The sequence below is a fragment of the Physeter macrocephalus genome, chromosome 7, assembly GCF_002837175.3.
Source record: "Physeter macrocephalus isolate SW-GA chromosome 7, ASM283717v5, whole genome shotgun sequence".
NCBI classification, from domain to species: Eukaryota; Metazoa; Chordata; class Mammalia; order Artiodactyla; family Physeteridae; genus Physeter; species Physeter macrocephalus.
The window spans coordinates 120977461-120987603 of NC_041220.1; the positions used below are offsets into that span (position 1 = coordinate 120977461).

Consider the following 10143-nt stretch of genomic DNA (forward strand, 5'->3'; position numbering starts at 1 on the left):
GATAGATCTTAGCAAATTATTGCCGACTATACTTTCAGGTATCAATTAACCTTAATAAGCCCCTGTCATTAAGAATATTAAGTTTTGCCTCCTACTGGACTTAATTCATTTATCAAATATATGTTGATCACCAGTTATAACTAGGTATCTACTATGGTATCTACTAGACGTTAAATTTTATAAAGTATCCACAGGAGAAAATGGAAAGGAATAATTTCCAAGGACACGTCTCCCACATTTTTTTCCTCCAATTCTTTATTTAACTTAAAGGAAACTTTTTGCTGATAGTTCCTAGTGCATTTAAAGTACAGTTTCATAAAGATACATTCCAAAATGAATTACATTCAATAATTTTAGAATAAGATACTCATTCAACTAGTTCTAGGTCCAGAGCCTCTTTGCTAGGGATTAGTTAACAATAGTGAAAACATCTTTAAATTGAACCTAGTAATTACCTTTTAATCTTAGTACTAATTGAATGATTGTTTACTGACCATGTGATACGTATGTTTACTATTCTCGCATGCAAGAAATTGAAAACTTTTTCTGGGACTTTTGAGCTTCTCCATGAGTAGTTTAACAGGCATTACACTTTGTAATTGAAATGTTGCTTTCACTGAAAGTGTCCTGATTCAGTTATTTTTATTCGCCATGTAAAAGAACTATCAAAAAAAATAATAATTGAGAATTCATTTTGGCCAATGCCCTCACAGATCTGTCTTTGGAGAATGGATGTGTGCACATGCATGTGTGTATTAGTGACCAAGAGTTTATATTCTCTGTACTGAACAATCTCATGTTCGTGTATTGCCCTACATGTACACGATGAAACACGACAAAACTACTATTGTAATTACATAATTATGAAGAAAAAGAATGTGTTTCTGTTTGCAGTTTGTACTAGTGGAAGAGGCAAGAAAATAGGAAAATGTGATTTTGTCATCAGAGATTCTTAAAGAATTCGGTTGGTTCTTTGTTTCCTCATAGAAAGTGTTTTCCGGGGCTTCCCTGGTGGCGCAGTGGTTGCGCGTCCGCCTGCCGATGCAGGGGAACCGGGTTCGCGCCCGGGTCTGGGAGGATCCCACGTGCCGCGGAGCGGCTGGGCCCGTGAGCCTGCGCGTCCGGAGCCTGTGCTCCGCAACGGGAGAGGCCACAACAGAGGGAGGCCCGTGTTTTCCATCTCTTGGGAACACAGTGAGCGTGCTTTCTCTAAACACACCTTCAGCTGTTCTTCTTCACCTCTGGTTCCACCAACTGGTACCAAAAAAAAGATGATCTTCTTTAAAGCCTACACAATCTTGCTGTGGTTGCTGCATCATTGGACGTAGTTGTAAGGAGAGGAGATGATATTCCACCAGGAAGACGTATCTATAGGCAGTGAATGTGTAACATAAACAAGAAATTAAATTGAGAAAGGTACGACAAGAACCTGAAAAAATATATCATTATGTTAGAAACTAAAGTCATTCTCGAGGACCTAAATGCTCTTCATCTCTTATGTGGGAGTATTAATTTTTCAGTGATATTTTTCCTCAGCATACCTTAGTTGAATCACCTATCAGTCTGTCCTGAGCAGGCCTTTAATTATTCAAAAAATATTTTAACTTCCCAACTAAGTTTCAGAAAGAAAATGAGATTAGGAAAAAATAATGCATGAAAATACCAGAGATGAGCAAAGGAAGGGATGTTATCAAAAGTAAAAGAATGCTTCCGAATATTTCATTTATATTGTATAATGAATCTCTCCATTTGTAAAGGTACTTTTAAAAGATAATGGACAAGCATTCTTTTATGTTCATTTTATAGTTTCTGCTTCAAGATGATAGTTTTATATATATATATATATATATATATATATATATATATATAAAATAACAACACACCAAATAAACTAAGTGGAAAATAAATCAAAACTAGTTGTTTGGCATCAATCAACCTATTTTTGTGGCTAAATTTTACACTTCTCAATATTTTATTTGAGTACTAAGTACAAAACTCTCTGCTGGATTCACACACATGTTGAATTTTCTTTCCTCTGCAAAAGTCAAACTAGGAACTTCCTTTTCTCCTGAAGTAACATAAAAATGGAGAACTCATCGAGGACAATGAGAGAACTAGGCATCATTATGAAATCTATCCATGCCAAATTAAATTTTAAGGTATAAAAAACATTAATATTTCTATCTAATTTGGAAGTCAATTTTCCTTGTATTTTCAAAATTTTCTTAAAAGTCAATTGCAATATATTTAAATGTCTTGTCTCTTGAGTTGGAGTTTATTCCCCACATTCCTTTTATTTTGTGTGGCGGTAAATATCAATTGTATCTTATACTCTGATTCTTACAGGGAAGTACTCCCTTATCAGGTTGACTTAAACCTGTCATAGGAATCAGGTATTTTATGTCACTTGTCCAGACTCACGCTATGTATCATGGGCTCAAATTCTAAACACCTTGAATAACCAGTGTCCTGTGTTTTCACATCCTGAGTTTCCTCAGGGCTCACCGTGGGGAGTGGCTGCAGTTTGATGGCTGCTAGATGGCAGGTATTCTTTCCTTCTTGAGTTCCCTCAGGGTTCACCAGCTCACCTTGGAGGGCTGCAAGCGCAGATGACTGTGACATCCTTTGTTTACTGATATGGCAGGAAATATTTCATTTCTCATTATCTAAAGTTCATCCTTCAGAGGTAACGTCACTGTTTTACTGTGGGGAAAAAAATATATTGATGAAATAGGAAGAGATGATATCATGCATGTACATTTTTTCAAAAGGGCAAGTTTTCTCCATGCTGCCAAATGAGACCTGAGGAAGGCAAGATCAGAAAATTAAACTATATCATCAGATAGAATTTTGAACCTATGTGGCCTAGGCTGTCTTTGAGGGATAATCTGAATAATCAGTTCACCCCAAATACATCTAGCAGGAGAAAGCATTTTTATTTGCATAACAAATAAAAAATCCAGAAGGAATATAGTGCCTTGATTCATCTCAATTTGCTTATTACCATAAAGGCAAGTGCATTTCATTTCCTGGAAACTGAAAGTGTATATAAGTTACACATACAGTTAAATGAAGAATATCTCTTAAGAAAAATATTTGTGATCCTAATTAAAAAACCAAGGTGATTTAGTTGCATCAGCTAAAATAATGTGAGGCAGGGTTTACCTCAAATACTTCTATTGCTATTTTCAGTGTGTTTTCCTCCGTTTCTCAGAGGTCACTTTCCCTCTTGGACACCAATGCATATACATATTCCAAGAATACTATCATTTAGGTGCTATATTGTTTAAAGAACACAGCAAAAGAGAACGTAGTAAAAATTCCTAATAATCGATTAAATTTATATAATATCTTGAAAGAAATGCACACAGAATACAGAAATATGGTATATCTTTCTCTTTGTTCAGATCTTGTTATATATATTTCAGTATCATTTTATACTCTTCATAGGTCCTGATACTTTTCATTTACACACATTTCTAAGTATTATTTTTTAGTCTGAAATTCTCATTTTCATTTCTATGTACTATTTGCTCAAGTAGACAAAATCTGTTTTTGTAGATTGTTTTCACATCTAGTCACTTTACCAAATTTTATAAGTTATCCCAACTTATAAAAAAATCTATTGGATTTGTCAGGTCTAAAAACAGAAAGACTTTGTTTATTATACTAATTATTTTGTGTTTGCGTAAATTTGTCAGAAATGTAGGCAATATTAAATAATGATGGCCATATATGGTATCTATCCCTAGTAGAATAGTTTATAACTTTCTGTTAGTCTTTGATAACCATTTAAATAGCATTATATATGATTCTCCTTATTTTTTTGAGTGTTTACTAGAGACTTAGAATATTAAAAATGCTGCCAGATATTATATAACTTTTCAGTATATATTGATGTTATTAAAAGTCCCATAAGTTTTGGAATGCTTTTATTTCACTTAATCCATTGCTAGATAAGATATTTTTCAGCTATTAAAACATTTTTGCTTATATTATTAGTAGTAGTATTCCAATTAAAATTTTCACTGTAATCAGAAGGTCAAGAAAACCTTATGCCCTGAAATAAGGTTGACCTTGTCTCGCCTTCCTAAGTTCTTGATGGTCTGCAGGGTCCAAGTAGCTGAACACCTGAGGGGCGGCAGCCCTCTTTTGTTCACACCAGCTGTCCTCATCCAGGCCATATGGTGGCCTTTACCGTGGATAACTGATTAGCTCTCCATTTTCCTAACTGAAAATTAGGTTCAGTCCTGAATCTCAATCTGCTTCTCTGGGTCCTCAGGACTTTCAGGACTTGACTTTGCCTGTGTCCTCTCCCAGGAGGCTGCAGTGTAAGTCCTCAATCCATCAACTACCACTCTAGATCTGATGATGGATTCAATATAAATTAAGCCTTCAATAAGCCTCTTATCCTACCTCACTAACCTGATGAAAAGACCATTATCTGCTCTGTCTTCATCATGCCTTTCAGATCACATGACTTTTAACTGCCACTTGAACAGAGAATTACCATCTTAGAGTTTGTGCCTACTTTACCCAATTCATCTAAAAAGTCTTTAACTTTTTCAGTAACAATGTTTCTGAGGCTTTCAAATGTTAGATCTATGTTGAAAAGGAGTTTCTATGAAAAGTAAAAATGAAGAATTTCTCAGATTGAAAAGAATGCACAGGTTTGTTTACTTTACCTAAACAGAATGTGAAAGAATTCCATTCCAAACACATTAAAAAAAAAAAAAAAAAAAAAAAAAAAAAACTAATTCATGATTTGCATATGTGAGCTTTTTATTAAGCACCTGCCATGTATTTTGTACTGTTACATCTTAGGCACTGATATTACAGTAGTGAATATCTGCCTTCATGATGCTTAAATTTGGGAGTGGAAGACACAGACATGTAAATAGATAAATTGACATGATTTCAGATAGAAATGCCATGAGGACAGGAAAGTGACAGAGTGATGACCGAGATTACTTAGTTGGTCTAATCAAGGTTGATCTCCTCAAAGAAGTGACATAAGAGCTGGTACTTGACTGACAAAACAAAGCCAAACATATGTAAATATTAGAACAAAGAATTCTATGAAGAATATCCAAGTTGAGAAAAAAATCAATAAGCATAAGCATATTGCATATGAGAAACAAAATGAAGGCCAGGGGCTGGAATTTAGAAGTGGGGGAAAGAGGTAGGCCCACCCCTGTCAGAACACTTAAGTCAGGATAGGGAGTTTGAATGTTTTTGTAAGTCTAATGGGTATTCTTTAGCTAATAGGTATATGAGTCTTTTACTTTTATATCTAAATACTAAACAACTTTATTTGAAGAAATACAATGCAGAGGAATAACACATGAATTTTTCCATATTATGCTGAAGATGCTATTTTTAAACAAAGAACATTATTATAAACATCAATTGTGTATTAAAAGTAAAATACAGTATTGAGGAAGGAGACTTTTACAGCATTGTTAAATCAAAGTAATATCTCCTGTTGTAACTAGCAGGTTATTGTAAAAAGTCAGAGCAAAATTTGCTACTTAATATGATTTCTAGAACATTTTAAAAATTGAGACACCTCCAAAATACTCAGGTAGTGTATCAAATCTACCAGTATACTGTAAAATTAGTCAAAATGCACTCACTATATGGAAATTTGTTCCTTCTTTACATGCCTGCTAGAAAAAGCTAACAAGTCTGTTTTGTGACAAATCTTCTGCCAGAAATGATTTCCTGTTACCTGTGAATAGGAATGAATCTCCTGTATAATTTAAGTTGGAGAATATACTTCACAATATTAATATCTACTTGGAAATATTTAATACATTTAATTTCATCTATTATCAACATGTATATTTAATCTTTATGATTTTAGACAGTCTATTGTATACAATGCAATATATCATATCACTGAAACAAGTAGCCATAATATAGATTTGGAAAAAATATGTATACTTACCTGTAATTTTCAAACACTAAAAAGGACATGTCCCAATAACAATATATAGGTTAATTTATAATTAGATAAGAGGACCTATGATCAATATTCATCCAGAAAAGTTTAGTTTCTTGCACAGATGCGTGATTCATAAGCCATATGTAGCTAGCTATGTGGTTGAAAACTTTCTTGTATTAATAAATTAAAAATAGAGGCAGAGAGAATACTTTTATTATACTAAATATAATATTACAATTAGGGAGTGTATATCAATTAGCTAAAATAATTGTTTTGATTCCAGTTGAGAATTAAAGAATAACCATAAACATTTACATGAGGAAGTCTATAATAGCAAGATAATTCAAAATTTAAAGCTTATGAAAAGGAGGAATCAATCATTGGGGAAAAAAACTAAGTATCTTTGTAAGGAAAGAGGCTATACACTGTTAATTTATTGTGCAGGTTTCCCTTGCTATCCAAAAGTAGACTGTTCTGTGAAATCTTTCAGATGCCAAAATGGAGTAAAGGGAATAAGCAGTTATCTTAGGACACATCTTGCTAATGGATGCACAGAATAAACTGGGATAAAGTACAGATGCTCCCAGGAAAAGTTCAGAGCTGTGATGGCCTGATGCTGAGTGTGTTTTCCAGGGAAGGAGCTTTTGGTGGAGCCACTCTAGCTGTTTGAGATATGTGCTGCCTCTGTAACATCTCGCTGCAAAGCAAATGCTGAATGCTATTTTTACTTCTTGGAAAAGTGAAAATCCTCTTTGGATTTTTTTCGGTTAGCAAAAACAGGTGTAAAGTGAACTTTTGAAAAGCAGGGGATACCTGTATAAATATGGAGCTCTTACCCCTTTACTTTTGCTGGGCTGCAGCCTCTGTGGCATGAGTAGAAGGCTCATACTCCTTTACTTGTGCATGTATGTACCTATCTATATAAGGATGCACACACACCGAAATGAACCTACCTGAATGAATATGTAGGTGGGAATATATGTCCACTCCAGGTTTTCAAGCCTGAACACCAGTATCTGTAAGGTTTACCCAGCTTCTACCACTCCTCATGCCATACACATCTAAAGATAAAGAACACAGCTAAGGGAGGAAATGGAAGAAAATTTTCTTGGATGAGTCTAATCAGGTTCTCCAAACTCTGTGTTGGTAGCAGATACTGGAAAACTTAGAAACCATGCCTCTATTTTTCAATGACAGGAGAAATAAATAAATAAAAGATTAAGCTTGCGGTATAAAACGGGACCAGCCATCTTCTGATTAAAAACAAATAATTCGGGGCTTCCCTGGTCCAGGTTTTCAAGCCTGAACACCAGTATCTGTAAGGTTTACCCAGCTTCTACCACTCCTCATGCCATACACATCTAAAGAAGGTAAATAACACAGCTAAGGGAGGAAATGGAAGAAAATTTTCTTGGATGAGTCTAATCAGGTTCTCCAAACTCTGTGTTGGTAGCAGATACTGGAAAACTTAGAAACCATGCCTCTATTTTTCAATGACAGGAGAAATAAATAAATAAAAGATTAAGCTTGCGGTATAAAACGGGACCAGCCATCTTCTGATTAAAAACAAATAATTCGGGGCTTCCCTGGTGGCGCAGTGGTTGAGAGTCCGCCTGCCGATGCAGGGGACACGGGTTCGTGCCCTGGTCCGGGAAGATCCCACGTGCCGCAAAGCGGCTGGGCCCGTGAGCCATGGCCGCTGAGCCAGCGCGTCCGGAGCCTGTGCTCCGCAAAGGGAGAGGCAAAAACAGTGAGAGGCCTGCGTACCGAAAAAAAAAAAAAAATCAACCCCTATTTTTGACATTATAGTGGATGCTGCAGACAGACAAGACAGGCTTTGCCCTCAAGAAACTCGTATTCCCTAATCAGGTTTAAAAACAATGAAGTTTCCTGGAATAATAGTCTACCTTTTTACTTTTAGAAGATGAAGTCTAAAATTTTCCCCAGGAAACTGCTCTTATTATTAGTATCACACATTTCATTTGATTAAGAATGACCTCCCCCTTTTACATTTCTAAATATAGCTCTTATTTCCTGAAACAACGAATGTATTGGAGTCACTGAGCCACAGGGGGTGATTAAATGATGCTTGGGTGAACTAAGTTGGTCCAATTTGAGTGAAGAAGATCTTTCATTATAAGGGAGGTACAAATTCCATTTTCCCTTCTGGGCTTGTTGGCATAAGGCTGTAAAATTCAAACTGTCTTGGCTGTGAAAAGAGGGTTTGGACTTCCTGAGAAGTGAGAAGGAAGCCAGCTTCTAGGCTATAGAGCTGATAATGGCTTTGGTTTAAAGTGAGTCCTACTATTATTTTCTGCTAAAGATATCAACCTTCCCTTGAAGTATTCATTTCTTAATCAAACGAATTTTCAATAGATGTTTCTATCTTGCATGTCTAAAAGAATACTGACAAAGTGTTATCAGCTCTAATAAGACTGCAGAAGTTAAACATGCATAAATAAGCAATTGAGTCACCCCATAAATATTAAAAGAGTGGGGACTTGGATCAGTGAGCGAGTAGAAAAATATGCTATTATATAATAAACTGAAATCTGCACAGAAAACACTCTCTACAAGGCAATGTCTAATGATAATTTTTAGGTTCCTGATCTAAGAACACCAATATATAACTAGATAGCTAGTGATCACAACAACAAAAGACTTTCTACCACTGGTGCTAAAAAAAAAAAAAAGAAGAAAAAAAAGAAAATAAGTAATAATGGTAGGTTAAAAAAAAAAAATAGACCACTTACAAGAAGATCTACTAGAGAGCAAAATACATTATTGCAAGATACTTTAATATCATTGATACAAGAGAAATTCAAAAAAGGTTATAGAATTTCAAATTTGGAAACAAGATTATGGAAAACATTGAAATAAGTAACATAGGTAGGAGAGGAAAATAATTTGGCCCTCCAGCCTTCTAGGTTCTTGGCTGAGATTCCCCCCCTAATGAACGACAGATAAACAGGAGAAAAATATAAGTTTGATAATGTGTACCTCCAATATACATGGGAGATACCCCATGAAACTGAGTAACTCTTCAAATGGCCCAAGCCACCACCTTAAATACCATTTCCAACGAAAGACAAAAGAAAGCTGTTGGGGATGGGGCAAAGGCCAGTTAAGGGAGGTTACCAGGAAAAGCATAGTAACAGGAATATGGCTGTTATGCAGATTTAAGTCAGGTGCTTTATCCATTGATAAGAGTTTCTGGAGTTTTAGTCATCCTTCTCTGCCTGGTACGGAGAGGGAGAAACCCTTAAAAATGGAGATTTCCTTTATAAATAAAAATGGCCCTTGAAAGAATACCTTCCATTCTGTTTTCAGAGCTTTTCCTGTGTCTGCTGTTTTGGTTTTTTGTTTGTTTCCTTTTTTTTAAACCCTCAAAATAATTCTTATGCTAAAAAGGTGCTTCAGGGATGGTATATTCTGTTCCCCTTCAGTAATGCCTCTGAAACTTCCAAAAAATTCCACAGTTCAGAAGCTGAGTTGGTAGATTGCTCCATTATTTCATTTTCATTGAATAAGTCTCTTAGTCCTGAGAATGGGTCATTTCAGTTAAATAGTTGAGTCTCGTTTCAGAAGGTGGTGATACAGGTTGGATCCCAAAGTTAGGCCTATATGGTGCAGGCAATCAGGTACTTAGTAAGAGGCATTTCTTTGGAAACAAAAGAAGAACAAAGTTGAATCATTGGTGCAAATTATAAACCCAGTTTTTAAGTTCTTAGGGAAGGCATATGTCAGGCTCGAAGCATCTTCAGATGGAGTGAGGGGCAATCTGACAGATCTTTTTCTGGTTTGCAATTTGAATGTCTCTGGTGATCTTTCTGAGTGGCCCACGCAGCAACAGGAATAAAGATTGTCCATAAAGCTGTTGTAGTGATTTCTCTGAAGTTCATATGAAGTTGTTCACATTTAGTTTGCAGAACTTCAGGAAAAGGGAAGTTTCGTTATTAGTGATTCTAGATCAGAAGGGTGGAAGTAAATTGGAAACATTAGTGTGGAGAGTTGTAGCAAGATATTGGAGGACACTCGAAGAATTCAGGATCCAGTCCATTTTGCAGATAGATTAAAAAACCTGAAAGACAATAGGACTAGAATCTGATATCCACAAAGGTGTGCTACTGAAACATAACTTTTTCTATGATCACTTCCAATTTTACCAAAGATAATTATAGTAAAACTAATTTGTT

At 35.5% G+C, this 10143-nt stretch overlaps 1 long non-coding RNA gene across 1 annotated transcript; it reads right to left on the reverse strand.

The window, feature by feature from the left end:
- Positions 1-504: 504 nt before the first annotated feature.
- On the reverse strand, positions 505-6984 carry LOC114486612 (uncharacterized). The gene is made up of 3 exons (XR_003680644.2): positions 6901-6984; positions 2506-2703; positions 505-1368 (listed from the first exon to the last, which is right to left on the reverse strand). It is a non-coding gene; the product is annotated as an uncharacterized lncRNA (long non-coding RNA).
- Between the last annotated feature and the right edge of the window lie 3159 nt (positions 6985-10143).